Below are 24,770 nucleotides of genomic sequence, written 5' to 3'. Positions count from 1 at the left end.
CACTATCCCAAGAGGTACAATATATTAAAATTAAGGTACCACAATTTAATTTAAAAGCTACAAAGGAGACTAATGGGAAAACCATAAACCCACAAAAATTGGCAGAGGATAATATGTGAAATGAATTCCTCATCTTTCTTACTACAGCATCAGTACGCATCAACAGAAATTTCCCACCCTGAGAAACTGAAGACTAAAAATATAAGCATCTTACAACTAACAGATGAGAAATGGCCAAAGGTGGATTTTTTTCCCTGAAGTGAGCCTGTAAGAAGGGGGAAAGGGGAAGGAGCTTTTTCTTAGATAGAATCTATGTTCAGAGCAGTTTTAGGTACACAGCAAAACTGGGTGGAAAATTCAGAGTTCCCATAACCCCTTGCCTCCACCCCACACACATACAGCATTCCTGCACCAAAGTAGCACATTTGTAACAATGGATGAACCAACATTCACACGTCCTTACCATCCAAAGTACATGGGTTACATTAAGGTTCACTCTTGGCATTCTACATCCTATGAGTTCGGACAAATGGATAATGACATGTATCCATCACTACAATTTCATGCAGAATAGTTTCACTGCCCTAAAAATCCTCTGTGCTCCACCTGTTAATCCCTCCTCCTACTCCCAGGCCCTGGCAAACACTGATCTTTTTACTCTCTGCATAGTATTACCCTTTCCAAGATATCATATATTTGGAACTTTATAGTACGTAGCCTTTTCAGATTGGCTTCTTTCACTCAGTAAAAAGCATTTAAGACTTCTCCATGTTTTTTCATAGCTTAATAGTCAGTTTATTTTTAGTGCTGAATAATATTCCATTGCGGACTTCTCAGATGGCTCAGTGTTAAACAGTCTGCCTTCCAATACAGGAGACACAGGTTCGATGTCTGGGTCAGGAAAATTCCCTGGAGAAGTAAATGACAATCCACTCCAATATTCTTGCCTGGGGATTTTCAAGTTTTGGAAGTTATGAATAAAACTACTATAAATAGCAATATGTAGATTTTTGTGTGGATATATATTTTCAACTCCTTTGTGTAAATACCAAGAAATACAATTGTTGGGCCTTATAAGAGTATGTTAGTTTTGTAAGAAAATGCCAAAGTGTCTTCAAAAGTGGCTGTTGCCTCAAATCCTCAGCAGCATTCAGTGTTGTCAATGTTTTGGATTTTTGCCATCCTAATAGGCATGTAGTGGTAGTTCACTTTTAATTTATAATTCCCTAATGACTTACGATGTCGAGCATCTTTTCACATGTTTACTTGTCAACTATGTACCTTCTTTGGTGAGGTGTCTGTACAGATCTTTTGTTCATTTTTCAGACTGTTCACTTTCTTACTATTGAGTTTCAAGAGTTCTTTGTACATTTTGTATAACAGTCCTTTGTCAAAGATCCTCTTTGCAAATATTTTTCCCCAGTCTGTGGCTTAGTTCATTCTCTTGACAATGTCTTTTACAGAGCAAAAGTTTATAAGTTTAATGTATTCAGATTATTATTTCTCTAATGAATTGTGCCTCTGGTGTGTATTATAAGAGTCACTGCCAAACCTATGGTAATCTAGATTTTCTCTTATGTTATCTTCCAGAAGTTTTATAGTTTCACATTTTACATGTAGGTCCACAACTAATTTTGAGTTAATTTCTATCAAGTTTAAAAAGAAAGCTTTTAATGTTTATTTTGAAACCATTGTTACTATTTTAGTTTTGTTTCCAACTTCATGTTTTAGAAGGATGGTGAACCTGATGATTCAACTTCTAAGCAATTATCCTAAGAAAATAACCATAGGTTTGGACAGATATTTATACAACACTCTGAAAGTTTACTTATGATTATGAGAAATTGGAAACAACCTAAGTATCAAAAAATCACAAAGATGGTTAGATAAAGTATATTATACTTAGATGATGAAATTCTATAAAGCTATTAAAAATAATATTTTAAAACAACTTTTAATTTCCTGGTACGATATACAAATATGTTACCAATTCAAAAATGGAGTGTAGGTTATTTATGTTTATTTTTATATGATGTATACTAGTTTTACAATCAGAAAGGATTCAAAATTTCATAAAAGACCTCAAAATAAGATTTACAGTGACAAATGACACTGGGACCAAAATAAAGATATGATGCCTTTTCCCACTGTTATCACAAAATAGATCTAAGCACCCAAAACACACATAAAACTCCAGAGCAGAAATCAGTGGAAAGTAATTAGGAGAGTTTGGTTTATTAGGAAGAGAGCTGAGATAATTAGAAGAGAGATTTGGGGGTTAGGAAGGATAAATGACAAGATTATTGTCAGCAACCAGAGAAGTCTCTTCAAACATCTCTGTGTAATATGGAATCTCAAAAGAGAGCAAAGGGTCTTCAACTTCTGAAACCCTGTGATATAAGCTACACCCAGCCTATCCTGATGTCTGACACTTACCTTCACTGTGGGGCAAAAGGCTATCAGATGAAATTTCACTGACCTCTTGTTCCAAAATAATATGTCCAATTAAAGAGGGAGCAGCTTGGTTGGACAGGTACTGGGCTGAAGTCTGAAGGTCCAAGTTTAAGGTCCAGCTCTTATCTAGGGCATGATTTGGGTAAAGTAATACAACCAATATAGAACAGTCATTTCATATGTTAATGATACCAGCTGTGTCTCTATCACAGCATGGTCATGAGGACTGAATAAGTTCATATAAATGAGAGCTAAAACATATTAACCAAATAGATGTATTTTATAATAAAATAATTCTCAACCTATCAACAACAGATTGTTGGGCCTCCAGTAACAATTCAGAAGATCAAAAATTGCATTCTTGGTTGAAAGGGTAAGTGACAGACATCCGGATGCCAAGGCAAGCAACCTCTTCCTCCCTGACAGCTCCACATGCAGCACTCCTGAGGCTCAATCCAAAAGGCAGATGACCTTCTCAGGTAGACAAGGGCCACTCTTGGGCTAAAGTTCACCTGCAGCTGTGCTTCCCAGCTGGAACCAAACAAGTTCTCAATGTGTCGTCAGCCATTTTTGTGTCATGTTGTTTCATCTACTCACTCATTTATTTATTCAGAGCAGGCTATGTGCCAGGCACTGGAAACAACAGCAATGAACAAAAATCAGACAAAGCCATTGGAGTTCCCACCAAGAGGGAGAAAGCAAATATCAATCACAGAATCATATAAATATAAAGGGAAATTTGGGATGATGATAAAAAGTAAGAATAGTTGAAGGGGATGATCTGGACCTATTAGCTTGGTGAAGTCTTTCCTGAGCTGATAACTGAGAGATGAGTAGCAAGGGAGAGGAAAGTAAAAGGATCAAGTAGAGGGATCAGCATTAGGAAAGGTCCTGTGGTACAGGACACTGACATTCAAGACCTGAAAAAAGGACAGTGTGTCCAGAGCACAGACATAAAGAAATGAAGGAAGGGTAAGATAAGAGTAAAAAAGCAGACTATGTTAAGTGTTTCTGTCTTTCTTCTGTGAGCAATGACAGACACTGAAAGCTAATCAGCAGAGAAGTGATAAGATCCATTCTATATTTGCAAAGATTGTTATGCCCACAATGTATCAAGATGCGAGGTCACTGTATCTTTCACATATAGGTTTTTTTATACACACAGACCTAGACAGCATATTAAAAAGCAGAGACATTACTTGGCCAACAAAGGTCCATCCAGTCAAGGTTATGGTTTTTCCAGTGGTCATGTATGGATGTGAGAGTTGGACTAGAAAGAAAGTTGAGCACCGAAGAATTGATGCTTTTGAACTGTGGTGCTGGAGAAGACTCTTAAGAGTCCCTTGGACTGCAACGAGATCCAACCAGTCCATCCTAAAGGAGATCAGTCCTGGGTGTTCATTGGAAGGACTGATGTTGAAGCTGAAACTCCAATACTTTGGCCACCCGATGCGAAGAGCTGACTCATTGGAAAAGACCCTGATGCTGGGAAAGGTTGAAGGCAGGAGGAGAAGGGGATGACAGAGGATGAGATGGCTGGATGGCATCATCAACTCGATAGACATGGGTTTGAGTGGACTCTGGGAGTTGGTGATGGACAGGGAGGCCTGGCGTGCTGCGTGTGGTTCATGGGGTTGCGAAGACTTGGACACAACTGAGAGACTGAACTGAACTGAACTGATACACACAGAGGTACTCCCACACCTGAAAACTTTCTATTAACATTCTAACTTCTAAAGACCATTGTATTTCCTTGACCCTATTACTACAAGGCAATATTGATGACCAAAAACAAGAGATTTCTGATAAAAATTAACCTAAACCTTCACCTAATAATGTGTGGGAGAAATCAATAAAATGTAATGAGTTTTGGGTCTCATTTTTCTTATGCTTTTCCAATACAATATGCCAACATATTTTGATTAATGAAAATAAGAAGATTAAAAGAGGCAAGGGCCAAAGTCTGGAAAAACTGGAAAATTCTAGCAAACACTGTAAGTTTAGACATCAACAGCTAGAATGGAGGTCTTATCCTCAGTAATAAGATACACTAGTGTGTTGATCAACAGTGAGATGTCAAAAGCCACTGGATTCTAATAAAATTTAAAGTACCAGTAGAAAGTTAGTACATGATCAACCACTTTGTGGATTTCCCTATAATAATTCCACTCTCACTCATATCCATCCTGAAATGCTTTCTTGAATGAAAGAGAAAGGAGCTGCTATAGCACTGGGACATTAAGCTCACACAACCTACACACTATTTCATTTGTGCTAAAACCTTCATTGTCCTCGCATCACTAATAGTCACACCTCCATATCCATAGGTTCCACATCCAAAGATTCAACCAACCACAGATGAAAGATACTTGAAAAAAAAATCCAGCAATTTCCAAAAAGCAAAACTTATATTTACCAGACAATGACAAGCACTGACACAGCATTTGCATGGCATCAGGTATTATAAGTAATCTACAGACAATTTGAAGAATGTGGGAGGATGTTTGTATGTTATATACAAACAACACACCATTTTATACAAGGAACTTGAGCATCTGCTAATTTTGATATCCATGGGATATCCTGGAACCAATCCTCCAAGGATACTGAGGAACAACTATGTGCAACTGGTAACTGAAACTATTTTAAAATTTCTTTATTTTAATAAATAACTTTAAATTATTATTATTAGCATTAAAATGACAATATCTAGGTCAAAACCATGTGACAGTAGAAGTGAACTTTATCGTAATGCTATTCATACATATAATTTATTTAAAATCTTAAAATCATAAGCCTTATAATCATCATAATAAAATAAGGAAATAAAACAAAAATTTTTATATTTATTTCTTGATGGCATAGACTTGCTTCATGACCTACTAGAGCATAACTCTTTTTCTAAAGTGAAGATACAAATCAGATTAGTCATGTTAACTGATTTTCTTATGTAAATTATAATTCAAGATTATAAAATAGGTAAACTGTATTACTTATATCCAACAAAATACCTTAATGAAAATCACACCAAATGAACACAAGTTGGTGGTACTATTTGCTTATTTGCTCTGGATTTTTATCCACATCTGCATGCACTTGTGGAAGGATGATATGCAGGGAATAATACCCATCCTTAAGCATCATGGCAGGGCAAAACTGGGGTCTTGGCAAAGGAAAGTGAAATTGGTGGCCCAGATTAGAGAGGCAGGAGGTTGGCACAGGTGAGAAGGAGCAGGTAGGCATCAAAAGGTCTCAGAAGGTTCTGGATTTTAGCACACTGTGCAGAGTATAAACACACAGTGAGGGTACAGGGAACAAGGAGCAAGAACTTCAGTTAGAACACAGAAGCTGTGACCCTGACACCGATGGTTATAAGCATCCAGGCTCAAAGAAACTAATAAAAGGAGCAGAGACTATACCTTGAGAGTACAGAGACAGGACTCAGGGGGATTGAGAAGGGGCAGGCAGAGGTTAAACAAACTGACAGGAGGAACAGCACGGTGATGAACCTAACCTTGGTCTTAGTTGTGCACCCCTGGCTCAGAGCAGGAGGACAAGGTGTATACACTTCCTGTGACAAGACAGTTCAACCTTCTAAGGAAATCTGACCTAGAGACTCAAGAAAAGTCAGGGGAAACTACAAAGACCAGAGCATCAGCTGGGAAACATTCATTGTGTGAGATGCTTCAAATGTGGGGATAAGGAATCATCTCTGAATTCAAATCCTGGCTCTATTTGCCAACAGCTCAAATTGAGGTCAGTTATTCAATCTCTGGGTGCTTCAGTTTCCTTCTCTAATAAGATAAATAAGACCCACTTCTCAAAGCAGCTAAGTAGATTAAACTAAGGAATACATGTGAAAGAACACAGAACTGGCAAAACAAATACCCATTACTGTACCTTCTGCCTTATGTGTACCAACACCTATTAGTGTTTACTAACAGGTTCCTCCTGCCAAGTTATTCAATCTCTGCCTGTCCCTTCCAGTTCCTGCTAAAATCCTGCTTATTTGTGTTCCATGTACATATTAAAAAACCAAAAGAGCCTTTTCTACGTTTGTTATTTCTTCCCTTGATTTTATGTGATACTTCTTTCCTTTAAACACATGTTATCATGTTATCATGATTTAATAATTATCTTAATCTTAGAAAGAGTGCTTGAAATAATCTGGTCACTCACTGAACAATGTGTTATTTGCGGGGTAACTGAAAAGATTCATTGGTCTGCAGCTCTCCTTGGTGTCACGGTGGCGCCAATGCTCAAAGTGGCTCCAGGAGGCCAGTCTACCAAAACCACATCTCTTATTCAAAGGACAGCCAAGAGAAACAGCTAGATTATTCCAACTTTAAATCCCTACTGCTTCTAAAATAACTTAATTAAACTGCTCCCATTTTTGTATAAATGGCTTTAAACACAGACAAGTGTAACTCACTGAAGTGAAGTGAGTGAAAGTCGTTCAGTTTTGTCTGACTCTTTGCAACCCCATGGACTATACAGTCTATGGAATTCTCCCGGCCAGAATACTGGAGTGGGTAGCCTTTCCCTTCTCTTAGGGAATCATCCCAATTCAGGGATCGAACCCAGGTCTCCCACATTGCAGGCTGATTCTTTACCAGCTGAGCCACAAGGGAAGCCCAACTCACTGAAAATGTCAAGTAAATGATAGCACTATCTAAAGTCAAGTAAACGGTAGCACTGTCTAAACTAGCCCTGTTGGGGGCAAAACGTTTCAGAAAGACATATAAGAGGTATAGGATTTTTTTAAAAGGTTAATTGTAAATGTGTTTTGGGGGGAAGGGGCTACCCATCTATACTTTTTAATAGTAAATACATCCTTTTCTCTAAAATCTGTCATTCTGAAACATCAAACCCTAAAATCAGCTCTGAAAGATTCATAACGTCAATTTTTGCCTTAAGCCTGGCCATCAATAAGCAATCACAGCAAATATAAAACTGTGAGCCATTAAAATAATGTAATTGCTATATTTTTATTATAATTATTGAGTCAATCACTCATTCAATTCAACAAATAAGTGCCTACTACACACATACCATTGTGGTATTAACAAATTATAATTTTGTCCCTCAAATTACAAGATGAAACATAACAGCAAAACATACTGAGAGTCTAAAGAGAAAAAATGGAAAACACAGCACTCCAAAGAACCAAAATACTTTAAAATATTTTAATTACCCCAAGTGACAGTGTGTTTCTTTCTCTTACCATCTACTTCAAGTCCCTAGTCCCTACAGGTGTTAAATAATTCTGATAACTAGTTCACTTAGATCATGATGCTGTTCCTTTAGCAGAGTTGAGTCTATCTTTCAGAGGTCTGTTCAAATTTTCAGTAATTATCAGGACCTCTTCTCTTCTGGCACAGAATGAAAACCAGTTGCTGACTCGTATTACTTCTGCTAAATACATCTGCCTTTGTTTTGTGATAGAGAACCCTATCAAAATGCTTCCCCCTGACCCCACAACCTTTTGCTACTCTGTCCACTGATGTAATTACATTCTCACAATTTTGTCACAATTTGTATAAAAGCTGGCCTTGGTATATGACTTTACGATGCAGAGATTCATTAGAAACTCCCACGCCTTTATAGCTGTCATTGTCATCTGAGACTTTTGCTTTTCTATTTCCTGATATCTTTTAACTGAAGCTATTGTACAAGCCATCAAGAGAAGTGGTTAAGCTGTCAGCTTTAGACAAATGCCCCCTAACTCCTGACATTTTCATATTTTCCTATGACAGAAGAATAAGGGCAAATATAACAGTAACCTGAAGAAGCACAGCACTAATTCTGCAGGTCACGGATGTACAGTTTTTGTATTACATATTTTCTTAACACACAATTCATTTTTAGTTAAGTTCAACCCATTTGTTTCAGGGTTAATGAGTCCCTATTACCTATGGAACTCTAAGCATGGGCAATTGATTTCAAGGCATATCTCTGAGTTGACTTTGTGTTTTAAGTATTATCTTCTATCTTGCTACTTAAATGCAGTCTATGCAAATAGTAAAATAATATGACATACATGGCACAGGAGACATATAGTCTGCACTGCCCCATTGCTTAGATGGTGAAACACTTGAGTCAGCAACAGCAGTGGGACCAGAGTCAAGGCCAACTATTTAATTTACTATGCAAATTCCATTAAATAAAAGATTCAGTTCTGAGGAATATGTTCTACAATTTCCACATGTGGCCCACTCTAAAGAACTTGCCTGCCAATGCAGGTAGATGTGAGAGACACAGGTTCAATCCCTGGATCGGGAAGATCCCCTGGAGGAGGGCACATCAACCCACTCCAATATTCTTGCCTGAAGAATCCCATGGACAGAGGAGCCTGGCGGACTGCAGTCCATGGGGATTGCACAGAGTCGGACATGACTGAAGCAACTTAACACAACATGCACACACTCGGAGCTAGTATGTCCTCAACTATGCCATGAACAGCAAAATTCAATTCAACTCTTAACTTTATCCTAGAATGAAATCAACAGGATATAAAATACCGATAAAGATTTCTATGTAAAGCTATTAATACTAGGTTCTAAAATTAGAATTTGGGATTTTTAGAAAGTGGCATTGTTCACTATTCACTACATTAATCTTTCAGGAAATCTGATTACAATCTACTATAGTAAACAAGCAGAGGAGGATCAGATGGGGTGAGAAGCCCAGCTGGAGATCTGGAATGCCAGTTAATCTAAGCAAGACAGAAGCTGGAGCAAGCAGCTGACATCCAGACTAAAATAAGAGGAGGAAGTTTCGAAACAGACAGGAGTCAGTCAAGAACTGAAGGCCTAGAAAAGCATGAAGCAGAAGAATGTAATGACCCAGACAAGTTGCCACAAGACCTATTAATGCAGAAATCAAGTCTGATAAAATGCAAAGAGTACCTGGAACCAGAATGCCTCAGTTCCAGTCTAGATTTGAAAACTCTCAACACAGATAATCTTGGGCTTGCCCCTTGATCTCTCTGTCTTAATCTCCTCATACAAAAAAGGAACTTTAGAAAGCTACTTTGCAAAGTTGTGGAAGGAATTAAGCATTTCATTAGAAAATGGTTTGTAAGATACAAAATGACACACAAATGTGGAAGTGGTAGTGGTGGTATTTGTACGGCTTTCGCTATTAGTAGTATTGATTTCATGGAATAACATTTTGCATATTGTCTGATATATTTTCATCCTGCCTAAGTCTTATAGCCCCTGTGATCCACTAGCCATTGTGAGGCTAAAGCAGCCACTACTAGCGGGCAGGAAACAAAGGAGTCATTGCTCAACCTCAACTTAAGTCATAAAAAGGGTAGCACTCAGGAAAGTAATAGGCCTCAACATCAAGAACCACATACTTAGGAGGAAAAAAGGTTGCCTAAACTCCAGAAGTCTCTCTTTATATTAAAAACAAGGGACTACTTTAAGGTATCTTTTTTTTTTTTCCTTTGAGCAGTAGAATAAAAAAAAGATAGAGGATATGATGCAAGTATAATTTTCCACTATAAAGGAAAGCTCTCAAAACCATTCCTAAGCTGGATTAATCAGATGGAGGGAAAAAGGGAAGAGTTAGATGTAAGTGAGGGCTCTTTTCACCATCTCCCACACATCCCCATAGACCCAGGTTTCATTCCTAGATTCAGAAAATGGGTTCTAATAACAGCCCTCCCTCAGCTACACATTGAAGATTCAGGAGTAGAAGGGGCTTTTTTCCTGCTTCCACCTGGAATCTGAGGAGGATGCAAACTTTCAGCATATATTCAACCAACATGGGGAGGCTATAATAGAGAAAGAGGGGGTTATAGACAGAGGGAGACAATATCCAGGCAGAGAAAAGGTATATGAAAGTAACATATTCCTAGAAACTACACGTGGTACAGAAAAAAACAGACATGCCCAAACTGTCCCCACTGGGTCTTGCAGACTTGCTTGACAGGATCAGTGGATTTAAAGACGTGTGATATACATTCAAAGAGGGAGACACAGAGGCCACGGTGGTTCATGTGTAAGAACTTTCGTTCCATTATTCCTTTTTCAGTGAGTGACATCTGCTCACGTGCCTTGAGCCACATGCAGATGGGGATTCCTGTTCCCAACTCAGATGTCTTTCTAAAGGATTGGCTTGGAAAATTAGTAGGGAGATAAATAAGCTCTATGTTCTCTCACAAAGTTGGATGCCAACTTGTCTTTGACAAGCAGCAAAACAAATCGGAGAAGGCAATGACACCCCACTCCAGTACTCTTGCCTGGAAAATCCCATGGACGGAGGAGCCTGGTAGGCTGCAGTCCATGGGGTCGCGAAGAGTCAGACATGACTGAACGACTTCACTTTCACTTTTCACTTTCATGCATTGGAGAAGGAAATGGCAACCCACTCCAGTGTTCTTGCCTGGAGAATCCCAGGGACGGGGGAGCCTGGTGGGCTGCTGTCTATGGGGTTGCACAGAGTCGGACATGACTGAAGCGAATTAGCAGCAGCAGCAGCAGCAAACCAAATATCAAGGTAATTTTAGTTAACTATAAACAATGCATTCTACTGAGCCTCCAAATATAAACAATGGTAGTCTCCATCCTAATTTCCTCATTGTCCTTACACCACTGACATAATTAAAAGAATAAATGTGTAATTTGGGATGTTTGATGTGAAAAAAATTAACATAGTTCTGAAAAAGATCCTAATCTCCTACAAAATACACAGTATCTGCAAAATAGAAATAGAATTAAATGTTTCAAGTATGTCCTTTTATTTTCTTTGGGCTACATAAGTGTCATTTCTGGGACAACCAAATCCCCTGAAAAGTAACAACAAAGTAGCAAACAATAGTTCTGCAGGAGGTTTTGGATTCCCCTTCAAATATGTACACATGAACACACACACACACATACACACACTTCCCCTTCAAATATGTACACATGCACACACACACACATACACACACACACACCCTGAGCTGTTTAAAAAACATTTGTACAACCTCCCACATTATTTATTCTTCACACACACACACACACACACACACACCCTGAGCTGTTCAAAAAACATTTGTACAACCTCCCACATTATTTATTCTTCCAAAATACAAAAACAAAGTAATCCCTAGATAGATTTACCCTTCTGAAACTGCTGAACTTTCAAATATTGAAAAATAAAACCCTGAGTGGCAGGAATGGAGAACGAAGGCAGCCAAGCTCATTACCAGCCTGCCTGTTCTCCTTTTTCACGGGTACAATCAACTCAAAGGTCTCAGGGAGAGAACGAAAACTAGGAAAATTGAAAGTTACAACCTCAAGCAGTTTCTATCAAACCACTTTCTTCCCAATTTACTATATGCACCCAGCCAACCTCTTCAATAAAAGGGAAAATCTGTTCTTTCACCAGGCACAGTGGAAAATCATGGCACAGGAAGGAACTCTACCTCCCAGATGAAAAAACTGCAAATTGTCTGACTTGGTGAATATTCAGGCAGTCAACAGATAATTTGAAATTGCACCTCTGTCTCTTGATATTTAAACACAAAAAGATACTCTCTACAAAAGTGTTCATGGTATATTCTTTTGTAAAATGTCAACCTCTCCACTGGCTGCTTCCTCTTCTGAAACCAGAATTAGGGAACATTTGATTTACATCACCTAACTTTCAACCTAATTCATCACCAATTTGACTTAATTATGTGCTTTTCCATAAAGGTTCAAATTTTTTAAGATCCAGCTAAATTTTACATGTTCAATAAGTTGTAGTGTAAGAAAAAAGGCACTGTTAGAAAGCTTTTTAAGACATAAGCTCAATTTATGTAACTAATTCTTGGTTTACATTCTAACTCTTATGTTTCCTTCAAAAAACTGAGAATGAACATTGCTTATCTCTAGCAAAGTTTCTTTCTATTGCTTCTGAACTTTCACAACTATCACAATTTGAATTTAAATGAAGAGCACCCCATTTGATCTACATATTTCAGAAGGCAAAAAGATAGCTTTTGTTGAGTATATAATTATTTAAGATGATACGATCATTCAATACAGAATTAAAATCTCAGATGTGAATTATTTACCTGTTTCTGCTTTTTCATCAAAGTAATATTTGGATTAGATGTGGGATATGTGACTTTTGGGGACTATGGTTTGTTTTTTTTTTTCTATCAATAATTCTCAGCACCTTGCCTTTTGGGTTATAACTGGCCTTGAATAATCTAGGAAGGAAATTGCCAGCCTCAAAATACCAAGCAATGAATAATTTTCCATTCAATTCTCTTTGCCTAGAGCTCAGTAGTAGCAGCACAAAACATAGTGGCAAAAGGATGTTTATGAAATAAATAACTTCCACCAAATATTTTTATATTATAAAAGTATCACCTGCACTTGGGAAAGCTGGAAAATACATTTTCAAAATGAAGGCTATTAAAACAACCCATAAATTACTACCTACAAAAGACAGTTACCATTTTTCATTTTTCTTCTATAAACAGAAGAAAGCCAATAATATTGAAAACCTCAATTAACTGAAACCCTCAAGGGAGGAGGTATAGTTGTGGTGAGTTAGAAAGTTTTCTCAAATTCCATAATAGATGTATTGTTTTTGAACCAGAAGAAAAAAATGAAAGAGATAAAATACAGTAATCTGTTTGCCTAGTCCAATAATTAGTGGATAAAGTATAATTTATAACTCCAGGCATGTGCAGTACTTTTCGGTCATCAGGGCTGAAGAAATAGAAGGGCTAGAACAGAGCTAGAAAATTCAAATGCTCATACAGAGACCAAACAAGTGCAAAATGCATGTCTGAAGAAGATAACCAATAGGCACTACTCAATTCTGGTTAAGGGTTGTCATGCGAAGGGTAAAAAAAAAAAAGCCTAGTGTTATCAAATTCTCCTGTTTTGCTGGTGGTGGTGGTATTGTTGCTCCTTTGAGAGTAGCTGGAAATTTGTGTTTTTATGTGAAACTTCCAGTTTAAAAATTTTCAATTAAACAGACATTTTTAAAACATGTAAGCTAACTTGTATGACAATGAACCTAAATTGCCCTATCAATTACCAGTTTGGTTATCAGAGATTGAGTTGAACTTGAGTTAGACTCAGATCATAGTCTTGATCTATAGGACAAGATGGGAAGACAGGAAGCTTCCACAAAGAGAATTCAATATGTATAGAGACTTAGGGATTCACTAATACGTAAGCAGAATAATATTGAACCCTCCCCAAAGACATGGAAGTGAAAGTCACTCAGTCATGTCCAACTCTTTGTCTCCCCAGGGACTGTAGCCTGCCAGGCTCCTCTGTCCATGGAATTCTCCAGGCAAAAATACTGGAGTGGGTAGCCATTCCCTTATTCAGGGGATCTTCCCAACCCAGAATTCCAACCCAGGTCTCCTGCATTGCAGATAGATTCTTTAAAACCTGTGACTGTTACCTTACAGGGCAGAAGGGACTCTGCAGATGTGATTAAGATTAAGGAGCTTGAAAAAGGTGGATTATCTAGGATCATCCTGGTAGACTCAACCTAATCACTTGAGTCCTTAAAAATAGAAGCGGAAGGCCAAAGGGTAGGTCAGAGAGATAGGACATGAGGATCTGACCTGCTGTTTCTGGCTTTGAGGATGAAAGAAAAGGGCAACAAACTGAAGGAGGTAGTGGCTTCTAGAAGAAGGAAAAAGTAAGGTAACAGATTCTCCCCTAGAACCTCCAGAAAAGAATGAAACCTTGCTATCACTTTGACTTTAGCCCATGAGTCTTGTATTAGACTTTTTACCTACAGAACTGTAAGATAATAAATATGTATTAATTAAGTCACTAAGTTTATGATCATTTGTTAGAACAATGGTAACAAAATAATACAGTGTCCCTAGCTTTACATTTTATAGATTTGGAAACTAAGGTCTACAGAGCATAAAGAAGAAGCTGGGAGAAAAAGACATTTGGTGATCTTCCCTCTGTACCAGCCTGCCTTGACTGCTTTAGTGTTTGTTTGTTTTTTTAATGTAATTTTCTCATAAGAGTGGAATCAATAACATGCACAGAAAAGAAAGAGAGGGCACGGGGAAAGAGGAGAGGTGAGGACAGGAAAGAAAAGGAAAAAGGAAAAAAAGAGAAACATTCTGTTTAACTAGAACTTACTGGAGTAGTAACATTTGGTCTGGGATTCAGAACTAGATAAAAGGACAAATAAGTGAAAGGGAGAAAGAGATAAATTCAATTTAAAATGCAAAGCCACTCCACTACATAATCAGCCTACCTCTTTACAGTTACCTAAATGCCCGCTTTTGATCCTTCACTGTCTAAGCAGTTTGGAATTTGCAGAAATGAAAGCAGCTTGGGCATGGGTTGCATGTCCTGCTGTCTCTGGAGGATTTGTGAGGATCTATTAGCCCATGGATTATGCACATTTTCTGTTGGCTTGGGTGTAAACCATCTGCAGTCTGACTGGAGCTGTGATATGCCTGCCGAGATGATGATTGCAATCACAGCTCGACGGCAAGAGAGATGCCAAAGTCAGCAGCGTGAAGGACATCAGAGCTTAAGCCTACTCGGAAAATCTGTCCACTTTCACTCCTGCTTCCATTTACAGTGTGCAGTAGAACAGCCTCGGTGAGACACAAAGACTTCTTCCAAAGGTGCCACAACTAGTGCCTGTGCTGCTGGCACTTGAGCACTGATGCATAGAGACAGGAGGATGACAGGAAACGTTTCTACTGTTTGGTTCTAAAGGTTCAGAGCAAGTATCCCACTCCATCTCTGTATATAGCCTACAGGTTGTTCTTTCAGGCTGTCCTTGATGTTCATATCAGCTAGATTCACCAGGAAAAATACTCTGGGATGAGAACAAAGAGAGAAACCAAGTATATAACATAGTCTGTCTCTCTTCTTATCAAAATGGCCAAAACTGATGGCGTCTCCAATCTTCTCTGTGCACTCAGAGCTACTGTAAGCTGAAGTAGGTCTAAGCCATGTCTCATGCCAAGCAGACAGCATAAAGGTGGGGTGGCTGTCCCTCCTTTCCTAAAAACTGACCTTGAGGGTACAAGGAAGTGTGTCATTCCTGTGCCAGGTAGGAGGATGCACACTACTCAGCACAAACCCCAGAGCACGATGGAGAGGCTGTGTCTAATAAAACAATGCAATCTGAGCCATCCTTCAAAGCTTTACAAATGCCATTGCCAACTTTTTGATTTCCCAGGCCACTGTAGCTCCCACTGCTAATCTTCTTCCTCTGAGTTCAAACTCTAACACCTCCAGTATTTCTCCGTGTGTTCATCAATGACAGAAATACAGTTGAAAGTGGCCAAAGCAAAAAAGAAAATTATTGGCAGACATAACTAAAAAAACATCCATGACTGTAATGCAATTTCTGGCACGGCTGCTTCTCAAGGAGTGCCATCAGAAGGCACTTTCTCTTTCTCTCTGGCTCTTGGTTCTGTTTTCTCCCAAGTTGGCCCCATTCTTACTCAAGTGGTTGCAGGATGACTTCGGGTAGTTTTAGGCTTATATTCTATTATCTCAGCAACTCTGGGGGAAAAGCATGCTTCTTTTCTAACAAAAGTCACAGAATTGAGTCTGTGGTTCTGAATAGCGTAGCTTGACTATATGTAAGTGAAAGTTATTCAGTCGTGTTCGACTCTTCGCAACCCCAGGGTCTATACAGTCCATGGAATTCTCCAGGCCAGAGCCTTTCCAGGAGGGAGCCTTTCCCTCATCCAGGGAATCTTCCCAACCCAGGGATTGAACTCAGGTCTCCCGCATTGCAGGTGGATTCTTTACCAGCTGAGCCACAAGAGAAGCCCAAGAATACTGGAGTGGGTAGCTTATCGCTTCTCCAGCAGATCTTCCTGACCCAGGAATCGAATTGGGGTCTCCTGTATTGCAGGCGGATTCTTTACCAACTGAGCTGTCAGGGAAGCCCTAGCTTGACCACATGTCCATCCCTAAACCAATCATCAAAACTAGAATGATGCAACTGCCATGTGGCCATGCCATGATCCTTTTAAACAAAGCAAAAGGTCAGTCTCACACCAACCATGTGGTCCAAGAGTAGCTTGTTTCTTCAGGGAAACTCAGAATGATACTCAAGGAAAAAAAGAGAACAAATGCCAGCCAGCCTGGCAAAAACAGCCAAAATCCAACTATGCTCTAACTCAGGACTACAGTGATGGAAGTAGCTCAATGAAAGGAGGGAACTTATGTGCATATTTTCCTTTCTGTTTCCAAATTTTCTTTAATGTTATTCTATTGTCTTTATTTTTTAATGAAAGTGGAAGGTGTGGAATAAAGGAAAAGAAAAACAACGCTAAGTTTTAAATAAATGTAGATATGATAATATAAAAGTCAAGGGTTTTCTTCAGAATAATAGAATCTACCATTTGACATTATTCTTTTTAAAGTGTTCATGTATATTACCTCACTGGATCAGTTTAAGTCATTCCTTCTGGAGATGACTAAATAAGACAAATGACATCATGGATATGTCTTCCAAATGATTTCTGTTTCACTAAAATGTATTGCTCTGAAACTAAGAGCATGACTCCAAAATAATTCAAGTAATAGGTATATGATGTTTTTCAAAAAAACGAAGAAAGAAATATTGCAACAGATTTCAAACACAATTGGGAGAGATCTAGTACTATAGAAATCCAGTACTATAAAATATTAAGTCTAGGCAGTCTATTCTTTGCCTAGAAAACCCTTTTTTCCAGGAAACATTCCCTGATCCCCTTATTAAGCTCTCTGAGTTAAAGTATGTTATTAACATTAATACTCCTCTCTGACCCTTATTTCAGTCTACCTTATATTATACTTAGATACACACTCTTAGCGGGCAAGGATGTGCTATTTTCCATATATTTACAGACTCTTTCCCACCCTGAAATTGCAACTGAAGTGCCTATTTTGTTTTGTATTGCTTTATTTATTTATTATATCATTCAGTGACAGAAGACCTGAAGAAAAGAAGACAGAGTTGTTTCTGCAAGAGCTATAGACAGAGAAACACATAGCAAATCTTAAGTACTGTGCACATAACCTTTTCCAGAGAAGCCTATCATTTTACTTCCACCTCTTAGTGGCAAAAGAGAAGAAGAAAATGGCTATGAACACTACCAAGGAGGAAGCAAAGGTCTAGGAATGAAACCAAGTTCTCCTCACTATAGTCTAACTTTAGCAATCATCTGAAACAGGGAGTTAAAAATAAAGGTCTCACCCAAAAGGCAGCCAGGATACAACCCAGTTACTTACGCTGAGCCAGCATCTTTTCAAAGCCACTTTTCAGGCAGTTAAATACAGCCACGTACAGTTCTCTGGGCCAGAGCCTGAGCTAATTAGGGAGTCACTGGAAAGGAACAGTGAGACTTTTAATAAAAGAGCCACCACAAGCCATAGCATTAGTACTATGCCTCTTCAAAACGCCAGAGTCTATTTCTTGCCATCACGCATTACCACACTAACAATTAAGGGAAAAGGGGTTTGGGGTAATGAGAATTTCATAAGCCATAAGTGTTTTTGTAATTTGCAGCATCAGAACACTTTAATAAAGGGAAGTCAGCAAGGAAAAGCACATGTTTTATTTTTCCATAGATACAACTTGCAAACATCTAACTCAGCTGCCCTTTCACTACCTTTAAAGTGTTTTTCTTTTGAGAAAAATAACATTCTATTTAGGTTTTCCATCAAGCTTGATTAATTGGGTTATAAAATGGATACTGTTTAAAAGGATATCATCAGAAAATAGGCTCATTGTAAATGAAAGGGGTATGTCAGAGAAGGAGCACCCTGACTCTCAGACTATAAAAGAGTTACTTTACCAATATCAGACATCATTACAGTAGTAACTTGTAACACATCTGACCCCAACTCTCATCACTTAATAAATAGGACAAAAAAGTGTCCTCTGCATCTGGTGGGAACATGGAAAGCTCTGTGTTAATTTTTTTTGTTTTACTTTTGAATTTGTGCCTGTGTTTTCAGAGACTCTAAGACTGATTATCTTAAAGACAACGTAGCCAAACACTGGGGGCTTCCCAGGTGGCACTAGTGGTAAAGAATCCACCTACAAAGCAGGAGACGTAGGAGACATGAGTTCAATCCTTGGGTCAGGAAGATCCCCTGGAGGAGGAAATGGCTACCCATTCTAGTATTCTTGCCTGGGAAGTCCCATGGACAGAGGAGCCTGGCGGGCTACGGTCCGTAGGGTCGCAAAGAGTCAGACACAACTGAAACAACTTAGCATGCACACAGCCAAACCTTGAACCAAGAGATTAAACTTGTGAGCCATATTTTTATTCCTCTAAAATTCCTACTGTTATTTATAACAGTGACTTCAAGTCTGGTTGTCAGTTTCTTTGGCAATAAGGATTCCTTATGTAAATAACACTTTATAGCTTACAAGACACTTTTTCACAAATGTTATCTAAATTCTCACAGTAGTATCTCCATTAATAGCTCCAAGCTTACCTAACTACCCCCAGATTATAGCATTTCATAAAAAGACAAAAATATTTTAAATCTTCCCAATTTATTTTTAAGCAATAAAATACTGTTTTTATTTTAAAAAATGAAAGAATTACAAGATAGTATTTTAGAAATCTGAGGCTTAACTAGTCTATTTTTTAGCAACACACACTTATCAAAGTATTGGAACTACAGCATTGAAATTTTCAAGCTTTAAATATAGAAATAAAATTTTAGTCATGCATCATAATTAAAGGATATCTAGTAGATACTTCCAAATACTAAGCAATCTTTAAAAAGTGCCATGTTTTAAATTAGTTGATATATGCAAACGATAGGGCACCATTAATAGGGGAGAAGAGAGCAAAAGCCTGAAGCATGGGAAAGAAAGAATGAATGAAGTAGTTATCCTGACAATCAAAAATTCAAGTTTCCCAAAACTCAACAGTCATGTCCAAAGGCAAAAGAGGAAAACTCCTCATGTGGAATAGTTTTGGAAGCCATGAGAAACCTAACAAAGACTCTCCATCAGATTCTTCCATTTGATTGGTTGATGCCTGAAATTCTACCAGACATGCTTCCCTGCTGTTTGAGGATTTGACCCTATTAGACTCCACCCATTTGGGGATTGAGTGGGAAACAGAGAGCACATATAATAACATAAGCTGCTCTAGTTTATCTATACTCCATGCGACTAGCAGTTAAAAAAGGAAATTTTTGAAGGTGAAGCTCTTACAATGAAGCAATGATACCACATATTGACTGAGTGTTGTGTGTTAAATATTTCATAGCTACCATCGCACACTGAAACTGTGAGTTGGGTTCTTAACACATGTCATGTATAAGAGACCGAGGCTCAGAATGGTTAGATCACTTACTCAAAGTTCAGGGAAAACAAATGACAAATCAGAGGTCAGAGCTAGACCACTGGAAAAGCTAAATGGGTGCTAAACTGAAGATGAGAAGATGGCTTTGGGCTCCTTAAAAAGAAAACTCAGTATTGAAACAATAACTGAAGCACAACCAACTCTGCAGGTGATAAAGGGACTCCAGGTCTCAATACAGAAGAAAAGAAAACAAGCAAAGAGACCAGCAAAGAAATGGTCCCTTCCTTTCTTGTCTGTCCATCTGTCTGTCTCTCTCTCTTGTCTTTCTCTGTTATCAAACTCACACAACACTAAAATTCAAAGCACACTGATAAAGAGATGGAAAACTTAAACCACTGAATAAGCAGTGAATTTATAATTACACATTGTAATTCTTTGGGATTCTGTCACAATAAGGGTACATGTTTACAGAGACAAAGAGAATAGAGTGTAAGGAGAATTTTAATTCATGGCAAGAAGATAATCAGAAAATAAATGGCACTGAACTTTGCCTCCGATTTTAACAAAGGACACCAGTATGTGGGAAGCTCCCTAAATATAATTAGTGTTAAAAACTGAGTCAGGTCTGGTGCAGGATATTTCCTGGTTTTGCCAAGCAAAGAGGTTAGAAAACTTAATATTGATATTAACAAAGATGGTTATTTGACTCTTACTTTGTTAGGAACTTTCCTAGAGAGTTCTATATTCTTAAACAATATAATTTCACCAAGAGAAGAGTTTTGGGTACTGCAAAGAAAAACCAAATCATGCAAAATAGTAACTGGCCAATTAGATCTGACTGAATTAATTATGCTAATTATCAGCTATTGGTAAGACTAATATTTTAAATGACTGGAAATGCAGAGAGAGAAAACAAATCCTGGAACATGCCAAACTCAGTCACTGAAAATATAGTCAGCCTAATTCTCTGATGCTAATACCCATCACTAATCCCATTCAAGGGGATTTCTGTAGTGTTTTTCTTTATGAATGAGTGTTTTTAACTCCCTGAAAAACTATAAATAACCAAAGTCCTACAAGAGAGGAAGAGGAGCAAGGTATGGTGAAAAAACGCTCACCAAATTTTAGTCATGGGTCTTCCTGGTACTCTTGAACTAACCACACCAAGTCTTTGACACCATGTATTTCTCCCTACAAAATAGGGAGACTAAACTAAAGAAACCCTGGAGTCTAACATTATATGATTTTATAAGTCATCCATAACTATATTTTTTTTTATAAATTTATTTATTTTAGTTGGGGACTAATTACTTTACAATATTGTAATAGTTTTTGCCATACATTGACATGAATCAGCCATGGGTTTACATGTGTTCCCCTTCCTGGACCCCCCACCCGCCTCCCTCCCCATCCCATCCCTCTGGGTCATCCCATTGCCCCGGCCCTGAGCCCTTGTCTCATGCATCGAACATGGAATGGTGTTCTGTTTCACATATGATAATATACATGTTTCAATGCTATTCTCCCAGAACGTCCCACCCTCACCTTCTCCCTCAGAGTCCATAAAATTGTTCTATGCATCTGTGTCTCTTATTCTGTCTCGCATATAGGGTTATCGTTACCATCTTTCAAATTCCATATATATGCATTAGTATACTGTATTGGTGTTTTTCTTTCTGGCTTACTTCACTCTGTATAATGGGCTCCAGTTTCATCCATCTCAGTAGAACCGATTCAAATGTATTTTTTTTAATGGCTGAGTAATATTCCATTGTGTATATGTACCACAGCTTCCTTATCCATTCGTCTGCTGATGGACATCTAGGTTGCTTCCATGTCCTGGCTATTGTAAACAGTGCTGCGATGAACATTGGGGTACACGCGTCTCTTTCAATTCTGGTTTCCTCGGTGTATATGCCCAGCAGTGGGATTGCTGGGTCATATGGCAGTTCTATTCCCAGTTTTTTAAGGAATCTCCACACTGTTCTCCATAACTATATTTTAAGAAGAATTCACTTTGGTCAAATGAAGCATTAATTAATTAAAAATTAAAACCGCAGTCTGTGCTTACAAGTGTCCTTTAAAAAAGAGAACACATGTAAACCCATGGCTGATTCTTGTCAATGTATGGCAAAAACTATTACAATATTGTAAAGTAATTAGTCCCCAACTAAAATAAATAAATTTATAAAAAAAAAAAGAAAAAGAAACAAAAAAAAAAAAAAAGAGAGAGAGAGAACTCACTGGAATTCTGCTTTATTTAGAGCATTTTAAATGAAGTTATTCCTACATATCCTAAAGATCTCTCGATATATAGGAAGAGTCAGCAAAAAATATATATTTTTTTATTTTGGAGAACAAAATACTGGGAATTTCTGTGATAATCAAACTGCTTTATTCTCAGCACAGTTCTGCTAGTTTAACTAGCATCTTACTGCCCTCTCTTGGTAGATACTGAGATGACAGAAGCTGATTTCTATGCGGGGATTAGAACGTGGCTTTGTGCCTGGGCATGCAAGTAACGCTTTCCGTCACTAAGTACTTGTGAAAATAATTTTCTCTTTAGTGCTGTCAGTGTGATTTTACGGCTCTCTCATTATCCCTTAACGTTTTCACATCCCAGAGGCTAGAAGTCAGCTTTTTAAAGTCATTTAAGTGGAGAAGGAAATGGCAACCCACTCCAGCATTCTTGCCTGGAGAATCCTGTGGATGGAGGAGCCTGGTGGGCTGCTGTCCATAGGGTCGCACAGAGTCGGACACGACTGAAGCGACTTAGCATTAAGCTTCAACAAGATACTTTGATTCTTGTCAACAGAGGGATCTACCTAATAAGACAAGCATAAATGTAATCTATATTATTTAAAAGGTAGAAATTCGTTGTTTTCAAGACTGGTTTCCTCCAAGAACCAATTCAGATGGACAGATACAGAATAATGTGCAGAATGTTTACTAGAGAGTAGTTTGAGTAGCAATCCTCCTTCTGGAGGAAGGGAAGAAAGAAGACAGGAGATGGGGCTGTAATGCGGTCTCAACAAGGGCCTCCATCAGCTCCCCAGAGAACCCTGAAACTGGATGGCCCCCTCAGTTGGGGCAAAAAGACAGTGATATGACTCATATCAACTAGTCATTGGATACATTCTGCCTCTAGGAAGCAGCCATGACCCTGGACAAGGTGACCGATTAGCAAAGGGCAGTTTCTGGAGAGGGCTGATACACTGAGGACTGTCAGCTAGCAGCACTTCCAGAAGGCAGACGAACAGATCTTTCAGTCCTAAAGGAGAATCTGGGTGTCATATCAGAGTGTCTGCTACATAATTACTCTATACTGTGGTTAACAACTTTCTGTTTCTTAATAGACAACAGACAATTAATCTTAAAACAATTCCAAAAATCAAAGGTAATAAATATAGGAAATAGTGCAACCACTTTGAGAAGCAGTTTGGTAGTTTTTTTGAACAGTAAATATAAATGTACCATATGAACCAGTAATTCCACTCCTGAGTGAAAGACAAATGAAAATATACATCTACACAAAGACTTATGCACAAAGAATGTTCATAACAGCATTATTCAAAATAGACTCAAAAATTGAAACAATGCAATGTCTATCAACTGGTAAATGGAAATGACAAAATGTGTTATATTCATAGAATGGAATAATATTCTGCAATAAAAAGGAATTTAGTACTGATACATACATACTACAACAAGGATAAACTTTGGAAACATTATACCAGGACTTCCCTCGTGGCGCGGTGGATAAGAATTTGCCTGCCAATGCAGGAGACACGGGTTTGATCCCTGGTCCAGGAAGATCCCACTGCCTCGGGGCAACTAAGCCTGTGCACCACAACTACTGATCGCACACTCTTGAGCCCACAAGCTGCAACTACTGAAGTCCAAGAACCTAGGGCCCAGATGCTGCAACTAATGAACCCGTGTACTGCAACTACTGAAGCACACACGCTGAGAACCTGTGCTCAGCAAGAAGAGAAGTCACCACAATGAGAAATCCATGCATCCTAACAAAGAGTAGCAGCCCCCCCACTCACTGCAACAAGGGAAAGCCTACCCAAAACAAGAACCCAGCACAGCCAAAAATAACTAAATAAATAATACATTATGCTAAACAAAAGAAGCCAAAAGAGACGGCGTGTTACATGAGTTCCTACATGTAATACCAAGGAGTGACTATACACACATTTAACGAGATCACATTTATTTTTTTTTCCTTCAAGATTGCCCTAGATGTTCATTTCAACTTATTTTCACCAAGATACAAAATACATAGGGGGAAAAGGCAGGAGTTAAAACAGAAAAAAAAAAAAAAATCTAACCTCTATTGAGAGCATACTATAGTCAATACTGTCCTAGGCAGTCTTCATATATAATTATTATTTAACTATAATTTCTGTGAGGTGGATGGTTATTTTTATTTAATGAATGAGAAAGCTGAGGTTCAGAAGATTAAACAGTTACCTGAAGTCATCAAGTATGGTTAAAAAAACAACAATGGATAAGATTGTATAAACCAGACAATATATTTACGAATATCAGACTACTTTGTGATTGTCTTTTTTGGAACTATGAAGCAAGATTCTGTCCCCTATGTATAGGAATGGAGTTTCCTCTGAAAAAACTGACTACCTCACTATAAAACATCCTGGGGAGAAGTTTTCCTGAAGCTGGATATTTCTTTTAAAAACTTTCTGCCCCATTTACTTGGACACCAAGGTTCAAAGCAATTGGGAATGATTGTGGGAGATGAGGTGCTCCTGGCCACATAAAGCCAGGACAGAAGGGAACAGAAAGCTGGCCTGGAATCACAGGTTGGGTTCTCCAGAAGCAGATACCAAGAGGGTTGTGGGGAGGGGGCAACGTGTTTATTAGGAAAGAACGTCAGTGAAAGGAAGCACTAGGAGGCGAGATAGGACAAAACAAGAAGCTCCACTGTGATGCAGGCCTGATAAAGCCCTGACCAACCTGCTGGGGCTCTCTGGAGCAAGCGCTGCCCATCAGAGTTCTTGGGTGTCACATCTCTGTGTCCACTGCA

At 38.4% G+C, this 24,770-nt stretch overlaps 2 long non-coding RNA genes across 2 annotated transcripts in view; one reads left to right on the top strand and one right to left on the bottom strand.

The window, feature by feature from the left end:
- Window positions 1–24,770, bottom strand: part of LOC145520793 (uncharacterized) — a 536,928-nt gene that overhangs the window by 475,716 nt on the left and 36,442 nt on the right. The gene's annotated exons all lie outside the window — the stretch shown is intronic.
- Window positions 9,792–13,216, top strand: LOC145520795 (uncharacterized). Its single transcript, XR_014064830.1, has 2 exons — window positions 9,792–10,962; window positions 11,839–13,216. It is a non-coding gene; the product is annotated as an uncharacterized LOC145520795 (long non-coding RNA).

This window comes from Giraffa tippelskirchi, chromosome 9, assembly GCF_054371585.1.
Source record: "Giraffa tippelskirchi isolate mGirTip1 chromosome 9, T2T-mGirTip1v1.2.pri, whole genome shotgun sequence".
NCBI classification, from domain to species: Eukaryota; Metazoa; Chordata; class Mammalia; order Artiodactyla; family Giraffidae; genus Giraffa; species Giraffa tippelskirchi.
This window is presented reverse-complemented; position numbering and strand designations above follow the sequence as displayed.